A 20211-nucleotide genomic window follows, 5' to 3' on the forward strand; every position below is an offset into this window, starting at 1 on the left:
GGTGATAGCTCTGGGAAAGAAGCTATCCCTGAATCTGTTTGTCCTGGTTTTATTTTTAAGCTTGATAGGCTGTGTGCAAGGTGCCTGGAAAAAAAAGAAAACATCTTTTACTTTTTTATAGAATCAGTCAAAAAAAAAAGTGCTGGTAAGACTTATTAGTAAGTATTAGTAAGGTATTAGCTAATACTTATATCCTCTTCCCTAGTATGGCATTTACAAACATGTTTTTAAATGGTTTAGTCATGCTTAAAAAGCTATGTAATGTGTTTCCTAACAGCATTTTTTTCGGGAAAGAGCAACGTGTGACAGTGTCTTGAAGAAAAACCTCACAGCTTTCTTAGTGATGGTTCAACCCAACCCATAAAATAAATTCAAAACACCTGTTGCAGAAATATCACATCACATACACAATAATCTTAATTTAGATTTCTAACTCAGAGATTTTAAGTTTTAATTCAGAAAGTGTTCCCCGACTGCCCAGATGTTAATCATTATATTGTTGTTCGATATTTTTTGATGTCATTTTGATGACAAATCAGCACTTCTGTAAATGTATCAGTCCGTTATATAACCAAATTTAACAGGCTGGTAAATAACAGATGATAGTGATTGTCGTCTGTCAGATGATGGAGAAAGTGTAAAACATCCGGGTTAGATGCCACTGTGTTGTATGCACGTCATATCAGTTTATATCAGTTAGTCTGCGTCAGAAGTCAACGTTTTGCTTAGTATTTTGTGTATTCAGCAAAATCATACATCTGTTTACCTCACCTTCTGCTTAGAGCAGAATAGAATAGCCCTTTATTGTCATTGTACATGTACAACAAAATTACGAGTGTTTCACCCCAACTGTGCAGAAGTAAAAAAAAAGATATAAATAGTAAAGACATTAGGAATAAATAGCAAATGGAAGAAATGTATACAGTCAAGAGAAATATATACAAACTAGAGAAAGGCACAAAACAGAAAAGCACACACTGGAGAGCAAAGTGGAAGCGCCTGAGCAGATCATACGATCCAGTTTAACTGATGCTGTCTTAGTATTATGGAGGGAAGATAATGATGGAAAATGTTCTTTCTGTTTACAAGTTGTGGACACTCACATCACTGTACAGCTCATGATAACAGGTTCCCGTCTGCAGCTGGACATTCCAGCTGTGCTAATAGTCTCCAACCAAACAAAATACACTCAAACGCCACAAAACACTACAAGTTGCTTACTAAAACATATAGGATACTGAATTTATTTTAGCCTTTTTGTGGAGATTATTTTTGATTGGATGTTACAGTTCACCATGTTGTGACCAGTCAGTATAATCATTACCACATGATAAATGAGACCCCAGTTCTCCTGGATCGGACTAGACCCAATAAACTTTACAAGTGTGTTAAAACACTTGTAAAGTTTAGTGAATGTCTCTTGCACAATTGTGATAGTAAAAACATTTTGTCCACAAACAGAGAAATATTTATATATTGATCATGAAATATTACAGTCTTATTATTATGACAGTCCCCTTTGGAACCCCAAAACACCTCTGATAAATTGGAGCAAGGACAGGGGACCTCTGGAGGATGTCCCGTGCAGTCTGGGATTGGGACATGCGAGCTGCAAGATTGGGAGGGTTTCTGTAAATTGGAATTTTTCCAGGAGAGATATTCTTGTAAATGCTCAATCGGATTAGGACTTTGGAGTTGGAGGCAAGGTCAAGGCCTCTGTGTGAGGTTCTCTGAGCAGTTCTTGAGTAGTTTTGGGGGGTTGGTGCGTCACATTGTCTCACTGTACCACCAGGGAGCAAAGAAAGGGGTGCTCAATCAGCAACGATGTTAAGAGAAGTGTTATTATTAACTTCACCTGTCAGTGGTTATAATCTCGTAGCTGGGAAGTGCATAAACAGATGCCAAAGTACTCAGAGTGCTAGTAAATTGTCTTCAGGGCCATATATCTCCATGCTGACACACAAACACAGAGACAAACTCACAAGGTGACTAATGTATCATTGCTGCTAACGGGACATCCATGTTGTTTTGTCAAAATATCTCAGAAAATCAATACGAACAAAAATGCATGGAAGTGGTCCAGTCCAGTACAATGAACGGACAAGGTTATAAACAGGAGCTAGAAAATGGCTGCAAAGTAAACCCACCAGGCAATGCCCTGTGTCAAAATAAGTACTTTTTTTAACAACAGAAAGGCTCAGATTTGTATCCTAAGTGTCGTTGATTGGTTTTTATGTTATCCTGCCAAGCTTTTGTGTGTAGAGTTTCCAGGTCAACAAAATAATTTTCACTAATAGCACTACCAGCACTCTGTCTGCTCTTGAAAGGGCTCTTTTTTTTTCTCCTTCAGCAAAATATGTTTTGGTGAGTTCTTCTGTTTGACTGAACGTAGCCAACCCTGTCAAAACGGTCAGTGCAAACACAGTCTGGAAGATGCAGTATATAAACAGGATGCTTCTTATCTATTTAGAGAATAGCATGCCCCATACCCCCAAAGTGTGAAAGAAAGAAATACATACATACATACATACATACACATACATATGTATATATATATATATATATATATATCTATATCTATAGATATATATATATTTATTAAACCCCCCAAAGTATGACTATCCAGAGTTGGGACCAGGAAGCAGAGTTGCAGTCTTACACGCTTCTCTGCAGCTTCTCTCCTCCTGCTACCCCCCCAAAAACCCATCTCCATAGAGACTGTGTCAGCTTCCAAAAAGACAAAAAACAAACTAAAAACCAGCAACAAACAACTTAAACATAAACAATCACAAAGAAAGAACAATACAGTATCCACATCTGAACCAAAGAGTAAAACAGTGAAATGTGGATTATTAAATATTAGGTCTCTCTCCTCCAAGTCTCTGTTAGTACATGACTTAATAATTGATCAACAAATTGATTTACTCTGCCTTACAGAAACCTGGTTGCAGCAGGATGATTATGTTAGTTTAAATGAATCAACACCCCCGAGTCATTCTAACTACCAGAAATCTCGAAGCACAGGCCGAGGGGGCGGTGTGGCAGCAATTTTTCACACCAGCCTATTAATTAATGAAAGACCAAGACAGACTTTTAATTCATTTGAAAGCCTGATGCTTAACATTGTCCACCCCAGCTGTGAAACTCAGAAACCAGTCTTACTTGTTATCATCTATCGTCCACCTGGGCCTTACACAGAGTTTCTGTCTGATTTCTCAGACTTTATATCTAATTTAGTTCTGAGCTCAGATAAAATAATTATTGTGGGTGATTTTAACATCCATGTAGATGCTAAAAATGACAGCCTCAACATGGCATTTAATCTGTTATTAGACTCAATTGGTTTCTCTCAAAATGTAAAAGAACCCACCCACCACTTTAATCACACTCTAGATCTTGTTTTAACATATGGCATAGAAACTGAACATTTAACAGTGTTTCCTGAAAACCCTCTCCTGTCTGATCATTTCCTGATAACATTTACTTTTACAATAATTGATTACACAGCGGTGGAGAGTAGACTTTATCAAAGTAGATGTCTTTCTGAAAGCACTGTAACTAAGTTTAAGAATATAATCCACCCACTGTTATCATCTCCAATGCCCTGTACCAACACAGAGCAGAGTAGCTATCTGAACGCTACCCCAACAGAGGTCGATTATCTTGTTAATAATTTCACCTCCTCACTACGTACGACTCTGGATACTGTAGCTCCTGTGAAAACTAAGGCCTCAAATCAGAAGTACCTGACTCCGTGGTATAATTCTGAAACACGTACCCTAAAGCAGATGACTCGTAATCTGGAGAGGAAATGGCGTGTCACAAATCTAGAGGATCATCATTTAGCCTGGAGAAATAGTTTGCTGCTTTATAAGAAAGCCCTCCGCAAAGCCAGAACATCTTACTATTCATCACTGATTGAAGAAAATAAGAACAACCCCAGGTTTCTCTTCAGCACTGTAGCCAGGCTGACAAAAAGTCAGAGCTCTTTTGAGCCAACCATCCCTTTAACGTTAACTAGTAATGACTTCATGAACTTCTTCACAAATAAAATTTTTATCATTAGAGAAAAAATTACCAGTAATCATCCCACAGATGTAATATTATCTACAGCTACTCTTAGTACCATTGATGTTAAGTTAGACTCTTTTTCTCTAATTGATCTTTCTGAGTTAACTTCAATAATTACTTCCTCCAAACCATCAACGTGTCTTTTAGACCCCATTCCTACAAAACTGCTCAAAGAAGTCCTGCCATTAATTAATTCTTCGATCTTAAATATGATCAACCTATCTCTAATAATCGGCTATGTACCACAGGCCTTCAAGCTGGCTGTAGTTAAACCTTTACTCAAAAAGCCATCTCTAGACCCAGCAGTCTTAGCTAATTATAGGCCAATCTCCAACCTTCCTTTCATATCAAAAATCCTTGAAAGAGTAGTTGTCAAACAGCTAACAGATCATCTGCAGAGGAATGGTTTATTTGAAGAGTTTCAGTCAGGTTTCAGAGCTCAGCACAGCACAGAAACAGCTTTAGTGAAGGTTACAAATGATCTTCTTATGGCCTCTGACAGTGGACTCATCTCTGTGCTTGTCCTGCTAGACCTCAGTGCAGCGTTCGATACTGTTGATCATAATATCCTATTAGAGCGATTAGAACATGCTGTAGGTATTACAGGTACTGCACTGCAGTGGTTTGTATCATATCTATCTAATAGACTCCAATTCGTGCATGTAAATGGAGAGTCCTCTTCACACACTGAGGTTAATTATGGAGTTCCACAGGGTTCAGTGCTAGGACCAATTCTGTTTACATTATACATGCTTCCCTTAGGCAGCATCATTAGAAGACATAACATACATTTTCACTGCTATGCAGATGACACCCAGCTCTATCTGTCCATGAAGCCAGATAACACACACCAATTAGTTAAACTGCAGGAATGTCTTAAAGACATAAAGACCTGGATGGCCGCTAACTTTCTGCTTCTTAATTCAGATAAAACTGAGGTTATTGTACTCGGCCCTGAAAATCTTAGAAATATGGTATCTAATCAGATTCTTACTCTGGATGGCATTACCTTGGCCTCCAGTAACGCTGTGAGGAACCTTGGAGTCATTTTTGACCAGGACATGTCCTTCAACGCACATATTAAACAAATATGTAAGACTGCTTTCTTCCATTTGCGCAACATCTCTAAAATTAGAAATATCCTGTCTCAGAGTGACGCTGAAAAACTAGTTCATGCATTTATTACTTCCAGGCTGGACTACTGTAATTCATTATTATCAGGATGTCCAAAAAACTCACTGAAAAGCCTTCAGCTAATCCAAAATGCTGAAGCAAGAGTCCTGACAGGGACTAGAAAGAGAGAGCATATTTCTCCTGTTTTGGCTTCCCTTCATTGGCTTCCTGTTAAATCCAGAATTGAATTCAAAATCCTGCTCCTCACATACAAGGCAGGGCTCTAGAGTGCGACCAATTTGGTCGCAAATGCGACCAAATTTTTCAGTGGTGCGACTAAAAAAAATATTTGGTTGCACCTGTGCGACCAAATGTTCGGGTAGCAAAAAAAAAAAAATCTGCAACCTTCCCTGTGGTCAACAACAGACACACATTTTGCCCATATCGTGGACTAAACCAATCAGAGATAGTAAGGGGCGGGACCTCTCTGATTGCCCGTGGTCCAGTTGAAAGTGCAGGTGGAAGTGGAAGGTAAGTAGCTTGAATAAAGCAATATCAATTCATTAAATCCTGAATCGACTTTTAAACATAACTGTGTTTTGCCAGAAACGCCAGATTCTCAGATTAAAGCTCACAAAACCATTTCAACAACAACCAAACAGCAAATGAGAGCAGGTACACGGACTCCACACAAAGACGTAAACACAGAGCGGACCCGACGCATCAGAATTAACTTTGTCTTTCTCGGCTTTCTCACCCGACGGCCCGCAGACGGACACGCTGTCGGAGCTTAGCGAATCTGATGCGTGCGGTCCGCGCTGTGTTTACGTCTTTTTGCGCTGATTCTGAGCTGCAGGTTTTGTCTCTCTCCAACCAAAATTCACCGAGCTGAATTTTGCCGTTTTGCTTCCACGACTATTAAAATCACACTCCATGCACAGCTAGCTCTCTCTATCTCTCTCTGTACTTCAAGAACAGTTTCCCGTCTCCAATCTCTGTTTTCTGTATTATTCATTCGCTTATTACCCACCAGTCTACTGTTGTTTACAGCGCTGTGGCTGCTGTCTTTTTCTTTTCTTTTTTTCACTTAAATGACCTCGGACAAGAAAGCCTATTTTTTCTGTTGTTCAATACTGAAGAAATTTAAACTTTATATGCAGAACATTGTAGAATATCTTTAAGGTTATCTGCTATAAAAAGCCAGACCAGGAAAATCTCCTTCATGTCTTTCTGTTTTATTCTCAGTTACTTTCACTCAAAGGCATCTGCTGTGATGTTCACAATTCTGATGAAGTCAGTACTGATAAATGATCAGAATTATAATATTTCTGACTGTCTGAGGCTAAGTTGAATTGAATCAGGACTTTGAAAACCGGAAATCGAATGGATTATAGAAATCAGTGATGATACCCAGCCCTAGTGAGCAGCCTGGGCACGACAGAAGTGGATGTAGCTGTAATAGGAAAAGAACTATTGCTAACTTTTCTGTTAAGTTAAGGCCTGATCCTTCTGAAATTCATAGCCAGTGCTCTGACACGGTGTCATCAATCTTTGAATGCTGAAAAACCACAGTGTATCCAGAAAAACACATTATATTATATAAATTATTATAAAATTTGTGTGCGCCTAACTTTTGTGCCAGTACGCCTAACTTTTTAAAGTTAGGCGTACCGGTACGCCCATGGCAAAAAGTTAGTCTAGAGCCCTGCAAGGTCTTAAATAATCAGGCCCCATCTTATCTTAATGACCTTGTAGTACCATATCACCCTATTAGAGCGCTCCGCTCTCGCTCTGCAGGCCTACTTGTTGTTCCTAGAGTATTTAAAAGTAGAATGGGAGGGAGAGCCTTCAGTTTTCAGGCCCCTCTTCTGTGGAACCAGCTTCCAGTTTGGATTCGGGAGACAGACACTATCTCTACTTTTAAGATTAGGCTTAAAACTTTCCTTTTTTCTAAAGCATATAGTTAGGGCTGGACCAGGTGACCCTGAATCCTCCCTTTGTTATGCTGCAATAGATGTAGGCTGCCGGGGGATTCCCATGATGCATTGAGTTTTTCCTTTCCAGTCACCTTTCTCACTCACTATGTATTAATAGACCTCTCTGCATTGAATCATATCTGTTATTAACCTCTGTCTCTCTTCCACAGCATGTCTTTATCCTGTCTTCCTTCTCATATATATATATATATATATATATACATATATACATATACATAATAACCAAGCAACTAACTCTGGGGTTTAGGAAGAATATTCTGAATAAGAGGAATTATCCAGTATTCTAACAAAACAGCTACTCTATTTTTTTTTGACAGAGAAAACATATCAAATTTTTAAACTGCAACATTTTAGCATTTCATGAAAAATAGGAGCTCCTTTTGAAGCAGATGGCAGCAGTATATCTCAAAAAGGCTTTGACACGGATAAAAGAAAGGGCTGGAAAAGTAAGTGTTACCGGAAAGAAACAGGGAACATTTTGCAACTTACCATTGGCAACAGGTCCAATACATGATTGAGTATAAAAAGAGCATCTTAGAGCGCCAGAGTTTCTCAGAATGTCATGGCTCCTGGGCTGGTTAGAAGGTTTCTGTTTTAGTGCATTTTTTTCAGTCACCTGTTGCTTTCTGACGGGCAGCCCCCACCTAGCCTTGTCTATTCGGTGGAGTTTCCAGCACCTATGCTTCACCCTGCACACCTGTTGCTCATCTGCTCGTCAACCCACCAGCACCTTCCAAAATCATTGCCATTCACAAATACAGGTTAAAGCTCTATCATGCGAAAAAGAAGCCACGTGTGTACATGGTCCACAATCGTCACTGCCTTCTCAGAGTCAAAGCTCATTTAAAATGGGCTGAGGCAAGGGTCAAAGTGCTGTGTGGGCAGACAAATCAAAATTTGAACATTCTGTTTGAAAAACACTGACACTGTAACCTCTATATGTTATCAGTATTTAATTCAATCGCCTGCATCTCTGATGATACAGAGATTTAAACAAGGAACAAAGACATCTAGCAAACATCATGATTTTGTAGAAGAAGAGTAAAGGTAATGAAATGGCCTGCCTTCAGTCCAGATTACCATGTGAGAATATTTGGGACATCGTGAAATAAAATATAGAATAGAATAGAATAGAACTGTTGAGAAGCTGGAATCCTATAAAAGATAAGAATGGGACAAGATTCCTCTCCCAAAAGCACAGCAAAGTGTCTCCTCATTTTCCAGACATTTACAGACTGTTGTTAAAAGAGGGGAAGTTACATGGTGGTAAACATGGCCTTGCCCCATATTGTTTGAGACATGCCGCTGCCATCAAATTAAAAATGAGCCAATACTTTTGTGAAATTTGTATATTTTACACATCTTTTCTATTTTGAATAAAGGGGGGGGGGGGGGGGCATAGCTGGACTGGGCCGCTGGCGATTTTTTGTTTTTATGGGCCAATCGATTTTTTTTTTTTTTTTGATTTTTTTTTTGGCAGGGTATAAATAATGAAAGGTGTTGGATTGGCCAATTGGTCATGATCGACTCTGGGCTGGACCAATTACAGCCAAGGAGGTCGGATGCACCCTCCCCCTTGTTTAGCAATCTTATAGACGAACTAAAGAAAATGGAGAACAAAAAAAGGAAAGGAGGTGCAGAAAAAATTAGGGCCAAAAAGAAACGAGCCCTTCAGGCAGACGCTGCCAAATGTGTAAAAATAACTGAATTGTTTGGCGGTAGCTATGGCATAGCTTCCACAGATTTAGCAACATCAGCAAGTGGTGGAGGCCAGCAGGTGGATAAGGGAAAGGGGAGGCAAGAGGAGGAGAGACCCGAGGCGGCCGCCGGTCATAGTGGCAGAGGAACTGAACTTCAGGTAAGAAGTTATGACCTGCTGTCTATCTGTGTCAGATATAAACCAAGTTTAGTTGGAGTTTGTTTTTGTTGTGCTGACTTTTTACAGGCGCTTAGAATAACTGGTACTGCGTACTAGCTAGCATGACGGAGTTTATATACTGCTGGGCGGGTGCTATGAAGTTACTGATAGTAAATTTTATTTTATGCTTAAGGTTAGTTTCTCAAACTCCTCAAAATCTTAACAAATTGTGCCAATCCTTACATGTTGCACCAGGCTGATTTATCATCAAAAGTGGAGAAGTCTGTGACAGAGGAGACAGAAGAGCAGCAGAGAGAGATGGAGCGAGAGAGAGAAATAAAAGAGCTGGAGATGGAGAGATGACTTTATGTCATCCATGAGGGATGCATTTGACATATGTTTCACATATTATAGCCCAGCAAGTTACTTATAGCAATTTAAATACGAGCAATCAGTTTTTGGCAAATACCGGAAATCAGTTTTTGGCAGACAATCGCTTTTTGGCACAACACCGGCTATTGCAGTTAATAATACAACAGCTTCTTGCCATTTTTTTGTGTTTCTTTTTATCGCTGTGCAACTGAGTTCAATTGAAAGCCTGCATGTGCTAGTACCTCTTGCCACAAGTTCCCAGAATCCTTTGCGGTTTTACCCCTGAATGACGTCACATTTTTGGTGGGCCGGTCTCTAGTCAAAATGCCGATTTTTTTTGTCCCAGTCCAGCCCTGGGGGGGGGGGGATTAATTGGAATGCCAAATACGTTAGCGGGTGTAGGACTGTGTAGTAATTTGAAAACGCTTTTTAAAAAATGTGACTGAAGGGAAACCTGTATCAGACATGAGCTCCCTTCCCAGTCAGGAGCTTGAAGGTCTGATTTGACAGCGGAAGAGACAGAGCTGACAACCCCCCCCAAAAAAACCCCAAAAAAGCAGACTTCTGTGTAAAGAGATTTGCACAAATTGAAAACAGGAGAAATGGAAGCTTCCAGAACAGCCTTGAGACCTCTAACCAGGGCAAATAGTTTATTATAGGTAATACATTTCCAGTAGGAACAGCAGCATTTTACAGTTTTCATGTTTTAAGTAAAGCAATAATACAAACTAATACAATAATGATAAACTATGACAATGAGTATGTAGATGGAGAGGGTTCATTAAGGGCATCTGTCTTGTTTAGTTCTTGTTTTTGGATAATAAAACCAAGCATTAAAATAATTAACACTGCCATAAAAACGAAGTGTTGCTTCATGGGACGTGAAGAGGGAGGAGTGAGAAGACTTTAGAATGAAATATCATTCGTCTTAAGGTGAAACTCGTGGAAGAGACCAGTGGCGATGCACGAGAAACATATATTTCTGTGTGTCAAAACTGCCAAGAGAGGTCAGTCAAAACAACACTGCACAATTACCAGAACCCACAGCCATCTGAGGGTCATTAGACACCCTGAGGAGAGCTGACTCAATGCACTGCAGGGTGAGCCATGACAGGAATGTATCCATAATCTATTTTTCTTGTTGTTGTTGTTTTAACCTTTTCTTCGTGGTATCTATCTAAAGTTTTCTATCTAAAGATGAAGGGAATTCTTCTGGGCTTCAAGAAGGAAAGAATAATCCGCTGACCTCACCTTGACCAGCCTTCACTGCAACTGCTTCTTCCCTCGGAAGCAATGGCTTGATTTCTATATTGTGCTTAATATCTTTCCTCAGGTCGTAAAATTTCCACTTCCTTCCATGGACTCAGAAACCATCACGATGACAGGTGTGTAATGCAAAAGATGATAGAGGGGTCATTCAATCCCGAGTTGCAAAAAAACAAAAAAAATATAGCATGGCTTGCAATTTGGCAACGACAGAGTCAGCTCATAGACAACAATCGACTGGAATTTCTATTGGGAGAGGAAAGGAAGTGAAAGAGACGAGAGGAATAAAAACTAAAGCAGAGTTGTTTTTCTCTTAGACAGGTAAGTACAGTTTATATTATCCAGCATGTATTAGCTGGACTATTGCTGCCAGGGGAAAGTCTAGGACCTGAATGTTTGCTGGTGTTTTGTGACTAAAGACTTTTTAACCTTCTTTATTTTGATTCTGTAAATACTGAGAAAGCTTAACATTGAACATTTGGATAAGAGCAGAAACAAATCTCTCAACAGCTTTTGTTGATGTGACAAGCACAATACAGAGAATGATTTTTCATTGAAAGGTGCTAAAGGGCACGTAATGGACTCAGCGGGTAGCTGTTTCAGCAGGAAAGGCTCTAAAAAACAATTGCGCACTGGCTGCCTGTCACCGGAACAAAAGGCAAGCAAATATTAGTGGCCGCCAAGTGAACCTGTTGAGCATTTAGTAGATGAAGTGCCATATATCTCCCGAGGCAGGTGATGCAAACCCCAGCTGAGGAAAAATGAAAACAGAGAGTGGACTTTTTTATTCACGGTTTTAAACTGTTAACATCTAACATCTCCCTGCATCTGCTGGATGCTAGCGTCTGTTTGCTAACAAATTTGTCACCCTTAAACGTGCGAATGTAATATTGCTGTGTTTACAGCTCGTTCCTATTGCTCCGGAGTGGCATCCTACGTTTAAATTTGCCATAAACTTAAAACCTTTAATTGCAGATGAAAGCAAATAAAACAGTTTGAATTGTCAGTAATTTAAGTCACAAATGCATTTACAAATTACATACATACCACAACGAGTGCATCTGTATCATGGAAGCAGACCTGTTTGTGCATCCCTTTATGCAGCCGAAGGTACCAGAATGAATACGTTTGGCTCGGCCTCCCCCTCTCTCCCCCTCTGCTGTGCCCTGACAAGACACTCTCTCCAGCTGCTTGGGCACACCAGCAAATAAAGAAAAGATACACACGAGGTGAATAAAAAAGGTAATACCCACTTCAAACACCACTTCCCACTAATCCCTACATGCTCTCAACCTTCACACAGCGAAAGTATACCGCTGACACCTGGATACTGACACTACCCACTCAGCCAGCCTTTCCGGAACAGACTTCACTTCCGAGGAGTAGCAAGGGACTGGAAAGAGAGGATTATTCACTCAGGGAAAAAAAGGAAAAAAAGAAAACACACAGAATCTGCCTGCCCTTTTGCAAAGCATATATCCCTCTCTGCAGATACAAGTGCGGCAACAATCAGGCTCCCATCCAATTGGACAGCATCATTTCCTGCTGTAATCAGCGGCTGAATATGAGCTACACAAAGATTCGGCCTTGTACAACCCACCCCACCCCCACGCACCTTTTTCTGTTTTCCCAGTAAAAAGTAATCTCTTTTTTTTGTAGTATCCTTCAGATTCTGATAGGATTTTATCCAAGACCAACCGGACAAAGAAGGTTTAATAGCTCCGGGTTTACAGTATATTTTTTGGTCTACTTAAATTGATTAAGGGTAGATTTGTTTGACGTTTCCACTACTAAAGGAGAGCTTTTATTATCCATCTTCTCATCTGTCTCACATGTTACATATGTAGTTGTAATTTGAACATACTGTATTTAAATGTCTCTCTCTCTCTCTGTCTCTCATCTTATACAGTTACCCAAATGGTCAGAAACATTTAAAATGTACCTAAACTAAATTATAATTAAATTCTAGGAGAAAACTGTAGTTTTTGAAAAAAAAAATTAGAGTTTACCATCATAGAAAGCAAATATTATTTCAATTTAGTTCAAATGTTCAGTATTTATATTTTATATATTGCCAAATCACAACAAAGGTAACTTCAAGGTGCATTGTGTTGTAAGGTAAAGACTCTACAATGATAGAGAGAAACCTTCACTGATTAAACAACCCCCTTTGAACAAATGCTTGGTGACAGCAGGAAGGAAAAACTCCCTTTTAGCAAGAACATGACTTTATCAGAACCAGGCTCAGGGAGGGGCAGCCATCTTCCACGACCAGTTGTAGGTGAGGATGGCAGGACAGAGAGCCAAATGTTATTGAATATTAGCCAATATTCACATTTGATAAGATGGAATATTTGATATGTTGCTATAAAGATTGTTTAAATGCTTCATATTAAATGTGTTGCCAGTGAACTGCTAGTTGGTCGTTCAGCTTTAAAATATCAGTTATAAAAAATATAAAAGTAAACTAACATGCACAGTGGGGATCAGCAGAAACAGAATAACAAATTTCTGGCCAGGAATAGGAGATGAATCAGGCCAAAACTATTCACTCGCCCATCTAAATCATTGAATTCATGTGTTCCAATCACTTCCATGGCCACAGGTGTGTAAAATCACCTAGGCATGCAGACTGCTTCTGCAAACATTTGTGAAAGAATGGGTCGCTCTCAGCATCTCCAGCATGGCACTGTGATAGGATGACACCTGTGCAACAAGTCCAGACAGAAAATTTCCTCACTAGTAAATATTCAACAGTCAAATTGTAGTGGTATTACAACAAAGTGGAGGTGATTGGAAATGACAGCAACTCAGCCACAAAGTGGTAGGTCACATTAAATCACAGAGTGGGGTCAGCGGATGCTGAGGCTCTTAGTGCACGCAGATCTTGTCAACTTTCTGCAGCTTCAAATGCTGCAGACCTCCAAACATCATGTGGCCTTCAGTTCAGCTCAAGAACACTGCATAGAGCTTCCTGGGATGGGTTTCCATGACCGAGTAGCTGTATCCAAGCCTTGCATCACCAAGCACAATGGAAAGCATTGGTTGGAGTTGGGGTGAAGCTTACCACCACTGGACTCTAGAGTAATGGACGTGTTCTCTAGAGTGATGAATGACGGGTCTCCGCCGGACAATCCAATGGATGAATCTGTGTTTGGCATTGCATCAAGTGTAAAGTGCCAGTGAAAGGAAGTATTAATGATTCAACATGTCTGTGCACCAGTGCGCAAAGTAATTTCCATAGAGACGTGAATGAGTGAGTTTGGTGTGAAAGAACTTGACTGGCCTGCACGGAGGTCCTGACCTCAACCCAACAGAACACCTTTGTGATGAATTAGAGCAGAGACTGAGAGCGGAGACCTTCTAATCCAGCATCTGTGTCTGACCTCACAAATGTGCTTCATAAAGTATTGTCAAACTCTCCCATAAACACTCCTAAACCTTGTGGAAAGCCTTGACAAAAAAAATAGTTCAAGCTGTTTTAGCGGCAAAGGATTAGCCACACTCATTTTAAACCCTATGCCTCAAGAATGGGATGTCACTCCAATTCAAATGCATGTGAAGCCAGATGAGCGAATACTTTTGGCAATACAGTGTATCTGCAAATATGCAAAGGGATAGTGTGAAGAAATAAAGATTGAAGATGTGCTGGCAGATTGAAGTATTGATGAGACAAATTCAGACCTTTCAGGGAAACATTCAAAGTTATTTCTCATTTGTTTCACAGATGGCTAGTTTAAGATATATTTGGTTGACAAGAGAACTACATAATGGAAGAAAAAATGACATTTCAAAGTGCGGTACTCGTACACACAGACATTTACACATGTACAATCCTCCAAAGAACTGCAATGAAAACAAGCCACGGGCTTTCCTTTCATCGTCTGCTTTTCTCTCTTTATCAAGTGTGAGACTGTCACTGCATTCCCTGCATCACATGCTGCAGTTTCCATGAGAACAAATTCAAACAAACACACACACAAGGTTAACTTCACTTGTATATTACGCTAAATTTTTCACACACACACACACACACACACACACACACACACACACACACACACACACACACACACACACACCTACTTCATAATAAAATGGCAATTCAAGACAGCAACACAACAACAAAAAAGGCTGTTTATTCCTAAACAGGAGAAGAAGGCTGACATTAGTTGACATTAGTTGCTTGAAGAAATATAGGCACTGTACTGGTCCTGGCTGCACCTGGAACTGAGGCACAACGCCCAATTTAGAGGTCAGCTATAGTTCCAACACTCACCTACACTAGCAACAAGCTTTTGGGGGGGGGGGGGACAATGAGATTGTTCCAGATAAAGGCCAATTTCCCTCCTCAACCTGGGCTCCAGCTGCCACTTCTTCAGATTGGCCCTCATCTGTCCATGCATTCATAAACGTGCATAATAAATGTGTAAGTGTAATCTGGTGCAGTGATAATAGCTTCATATTTGTCAAACATTTGCAGAAAACACCCGCAAAGACATTTCCCACATGGGAAATCCTGTCAGAGAGGCAGAAAAATCGGTTCTCCGAGGCAGAGATGGAGACATAATAAATGACTCTGAACCAGAATAAACAATTATTATTTACCAGCTCACACAGGTCTGCTGCTGCCATTGTTGCTTTAACTTGAGCAACAGGACAGACGGATTGATGAATGGATGGAAGGATATTACAAACATGATCTTACATTTATGAGCTTCCTGTAAGGAGTAATTAGGGATGATCGCCATTCATGCTCTAATGCGACTGCATGGTGTAATCAAAGATAAAGGTAATGAATATCAGTAACACTAATGAATATTTTAAAGCAGTGCATTAGTCATTATTTAGAAGCTAATTGCAACATAACAACAAATCACAACATATTTTCCCAAAGTTATTTACAGAAATTAGATGATTTAATGAACATTATGACATTAAGGCATGTCATTTTGCCCACTTGTCTGTTTTTGTTAGTTTTGCTTCAGTTAACAGTTTCACTCACCCCAAATATTAATAGATCTTTATAAGAATGTAATACTTATAGTTTAAATAAATACAGGATCTACTGTCAGGTCTTCATGGCTGCTTACACTAACACAACACACTATTTAAGTCCATGTTCACTCCTGCTTTCAATCCATTCCCTTTTTTTGATACACATTTGTCTTTGGAAGCTCAATAGCTCAGCATGAAACAAAATCTGATATTCAGTGAAGCACATATTTTTCTAAGAATATTTACTGACCACTCTGCAGCATTTATGTTTTGTGATGATTTACCAGTTTTTCCAGCGGTATCACTGACCTCCTTCGGATTCAGCATTCAGCATAACTACACATCGATCCGTCCGGTTCTCCCCGGTGATGAATTTAAGGATCGGGTTTGAGTTCATTGTTCGTATTTCTTTAGAATGTTTTGTTACAGATTTCCCACACCTTCTGTGTTTGAAATTATATACTGCCTGCAGTAATAATAACGGCCATGTTTAGAGGCAATGCCAGCATGAACCAATGCTGCCCCCGTGTGGTGGGTTTGATGTTGAGTACGCCCAAGAAAAAGAAAAGCAAAGCGAAACCTTCTTTACCTGGTCTCAGATTGTTTCCATCTGTTGGGTAGGATGTTTTGTGTTACATGTGAAGTACAGGTTATGTTTTTCTTTTCTGTCATTCATAGCAAAATATAGTTTTTACAAAAGTTGTCAGCAGTGATGGGTTATCCGACAGCTTTCCGAGAATGAACTGTTGAAATTGTTGCACCTGTCTGTATTTTCTCACTCCGTTATATTTGGTTCACTGCTCTTTTTTTCCTCCTGATTTAAAAAAAAAAAAGAAGGGGAGAGAAAGAAAAGGACGCCCTGCAAGGATACAATTAACCTTTAAACCTTAACCTAATTTTCTCACTGCCTCCTGTATGACTAGTGATTGTGAATTACCATTTCTCTGTACAAGAGCCCAAAAACTCATTTCCAAAGTGATATCTGCTGCCTGACCTTTTAACTCTCTCCCTCCTGCTCACCCTGCGGTCAGGTCATTACATCCGTCTCAGTTCTACATCAAACTGCAGAGGCCTTGCTACATTTCTGCTTCTTTTCCATCTTTGAATGCAACACTGCAACTCTGTCATCACCTCTGACACACATACATTCCAGATTCAGTATGTCTGCCGCACATGAATGTTTTGTGTGTTCACGCTGCAGGAGTTCTCTCATTCTGCACTGGCTTCAACCTCCTTTGACCTTTGACCTGCCAGATGTTCACTGTGGACCTATCGATCTCGAGGGAAAGAATAACAACAAGGGGCGTGTGAAAGTTGCTAGTTGTAGAAGTGCACTATAAGTGCAACATAACCTACACATGGTGGCCACTTTATTAGACATACATGTGTATCTCTAATAATCATCTAGTCACGAGGCAACAACTCTATGCATGTAGGCATGCAGACAAGACAAACTGTTTAAATCACCTTTCTTTACCCATCAGAATCGGGAAGAAAGGTGATTTAAGTGACTTTGAGCGCATTATGTTTGTTGGGGCTGGTCTGAGGCTGGTCTGAGTATCTCAGAAAATGCTGATCTGCTGGCATTTTTCCACACCGCCATCTACAGGGTTTTAGGGGAACTTTCCTGAAAAGAGAAAACATCGATTCAGGTGCAGTTCTCAGTTGATGCCAGACGTCAGAGGAGAATGACCAGACAGTAATTCAAACAAACCACTAGTTACAGCCATGGTATGAACAAGCGCATCTCTGAATGCACAACATGTCAAACCTTGAAGCAGAAACTTCAAGGTTTGACGTGTAGCAGAAACTTCATTATGGTTATCTAGATGCTGCGCTTTCAGCAGGAAAAACTTTTCATCACTCATCCAATTGACTTCTTTAGTCTCAGCTGCAGGTTTTGCCAACCTCATCAATGATACATACTAGCCAAAATTAGCACCACTGACTAATTAATGGACTGTGAGCTTACTTTCATCAATAATATACACATTGTCATGACCATTGATCAATAGCTATGAGTACTGTTTACAAAGACTTGATGCCCAAACCACCTAAACTGGCTCCTTCCGATGTGGAGGAGCAGCGACTCTACTCTAAGCCCCTCCCTGATGGGTGAACTTCTCACCCTATCTCTAAGGGAGAGGCCAGCCACCCTTTGGAGGAAGCTCATTTCTGCCACGTGTATCCGCGATCTCGTTCTTTCCGTCGCAACCCACAGCCCGTGACCATAGGTGACGGTAGGGATGTAGATCAACCAGTAAATTGAGAACTTTGCTTTTACTCACAGCCCTCTCTTCACCACGACGGATCGGTACAGCATCCGCATCATTGCAGCCGCAGCACCAATCCTGTCAATCTCCCGCTCCCTTCTCCTATCACTCGTGAACAAGACTCCGAGATACTTAAACTGCTCCACTTGGGGCAGGAACTCGTCCCTGACCCAGAGTGGGCACTCCACCCTTTTCCAGTTGAGGACCATGGCCTCAGATTTGGAGGTGCTGATTTTCAATGAGTGATAAAATGTTTCTCCCACTGAGATCACAACATTCAGATGAATGCAATCAACTGTCAGGAATTTCATTACCTGGATGAATGACCATGCATCAAGACACTTGCAGCACAGTGGCGGAGCGGGGGGGGGTGGCTTACTGGGCTTAAGCCCGGGTTGTTTTTTCAGAAGCCCGGGGTCTTTTGGAGTGTAATTTTTTCATAGTTACATGCCTGGCTGACAACTGTATAAAACAAAAACTACACACAATATTTGGAGCACATAGTGCACACTGTGGGAATTTACGACTGTGCGTAAATCCCCCCTAATATTGGTATGATCCGAGCTCAGGCACTAAGCGACTGAGCGAGGGGGCGGTGGAGCTGCTGCCTGCGAGTGCGCTGTTGGAAAAGCGCAGACAGAGGAGAACTGAAGTTTGACCAGGTACCAAAGCAAATCATTCGTACTGTACAAATAATGTAAATATGACGGTGAATCACGAAAGATTGATATCAAACTGATCACTTGACCCATATTACGTTACTTGCTCTTCAAGTGAATCAACAAATGGAGAAATGAAAAGCCGAACAACAACAATGCTGTTTCTTTAGAGAGTCTTAGTTTATATGTGTGTTTATTTCATATTTTCAGTTGTTACCCTCCATGGCTAAATAAATCGGTTTAAGTAATGTACTGATATACAAGAATGGACATAAGGGGCTTCTTTCAAAGAAAAAACTCTGGTAGATGTTATTTTATATATTATGCTTTGTATGTTGTTCAGTATATTTCTATGAAAAACAAGAGGGATTTCAGTACACAGCAGTATATCCACAGTTTAAACCAGATATTTACATACACTTTATGGAAAACACAAGAACATTTTTACTGTACAACATCAATTTAGAGTAAACTTGTTTTGTTTTGGATAAATAAATATTGAAATATCTTTTGAATTAGTTAAAGAGAGACAGAGCTGTCTATTGTTTTATTATTTTCATCAAATTTAGGAGTACATATGCACTAAGTTTATTGTTAATTAATAAGAAAACTCCAGACGATTCCATTCTGAGCTTAAGAAGCTTCTGATAGGTTAGTAGAGTCCATGTGAGTAAATTGGTGGCACAGCTGTGGATGCATATAAGGCAAAACACAGAGCCACAGAGGAACAGAGATGGAACAAGAGCAGGTGAGACAGACATGTTAGTCAAATGGTTGTTTACCAAAAGTATCACCGTATCATAGGTCCTCATGTATCTCGTACCTAGTGTTTCTTTTTAGGTTTGTTATTTTTCAAATTCTACATTTATTAAGTTATGCAGGCTTGTTTGCACAACAAGGCTGAATAATTATATAAACTTTTCTCAATCTAAATAGTGTACTTTGGTAGAATTAAAAAATAAGTGTAGTGCAGGTCTATGATGATTTTTAGTGCTACTATCATCTAGTTTTGATTCTGGGTCTGTCTTGGTTAAATCCTAAGTAGTCCTGATTTTGAACTGGAATAAAAACAGGATGTAGTTGTCACGGTCCTGGGTCGTTTTGACCCAGCGTTTTGTGTTTTCTTGAAGTTCATTTTTGTGCCTTGTGTTTGTTCTGATTTGTATTGGTTTAGGGTTGAACCTGAAGTTAGTGTATATTCAGCCCTACCTGTGTCTGTCCTTGGTGCTCTGTTCTTGTCCCCGTGTTGTGTTGTAAATCAGTCCGTGTGTTCCCTGCTTTACTTCGTAGGCTCGTGTCCTAGAGTTCCTGTCTTATTCTGAAAGTCTGTCTCCTCCGGTCCTCATGTGTATTAGGTTCAGCTGTTCTTCCCTCCTGTGTGTGATTACCTGATTACCTTGTGTGTGTATATTTAGTGGGTGTCGGTCTGTGTTCTTTGTCGGCTCGTCTGCGTTATCTGCCTGCATTACTCTGCGGCTCTCTGCCCCGCACCCCTTTGTATGGTCTCAGGTTTGCTCTTTAGTTTCTCCCAGTTTAGGTTTCCGTTTGTAATTGCTCATGCTGCGTTGCCTGTTTTTGCCACCTCCACCTTGTAAATAAACATC

At 40.2% G+C, this 20211-nt stretch overlaps 1 long non-coding RNA gene across 1 annotated transcript; it reads right to left on the reverse strand.

The window, feature by feature from the left end:
- Positions 1-10193: 10193 nt before the first annotated feature.
- On the reverse strand, positions 10194-19926 carry LOC309712032. Its single transcript, XR_014278162.1, has 4 exons — positions 19817-19926; positions 11971-12070; positions 11725-11864; positions 10194-11428 (listed from the first exon to the last, which is right to left on the reverse strand). It is a non-coding gene; the product is annotated as an uncharacterized lncRNA (long non-coding RNA).
- Between the last annotated feature and the right edge of the window lie 285 nt (positions 19927-20211).

This window comes from Aulonocara stuartgranti (genome assembly GCF_965226115.1).
Source record: "Aulonocara stuartgranti genome assembly, chromosome: 7".
Taxonomy (NCBI): domain Eukaryota; kingdom Metazoa; phylum Chordata; class Actinopteri; order Cichliformes; family Cichlidae; genus Aulonocara; species Aulonocara stuartgranti.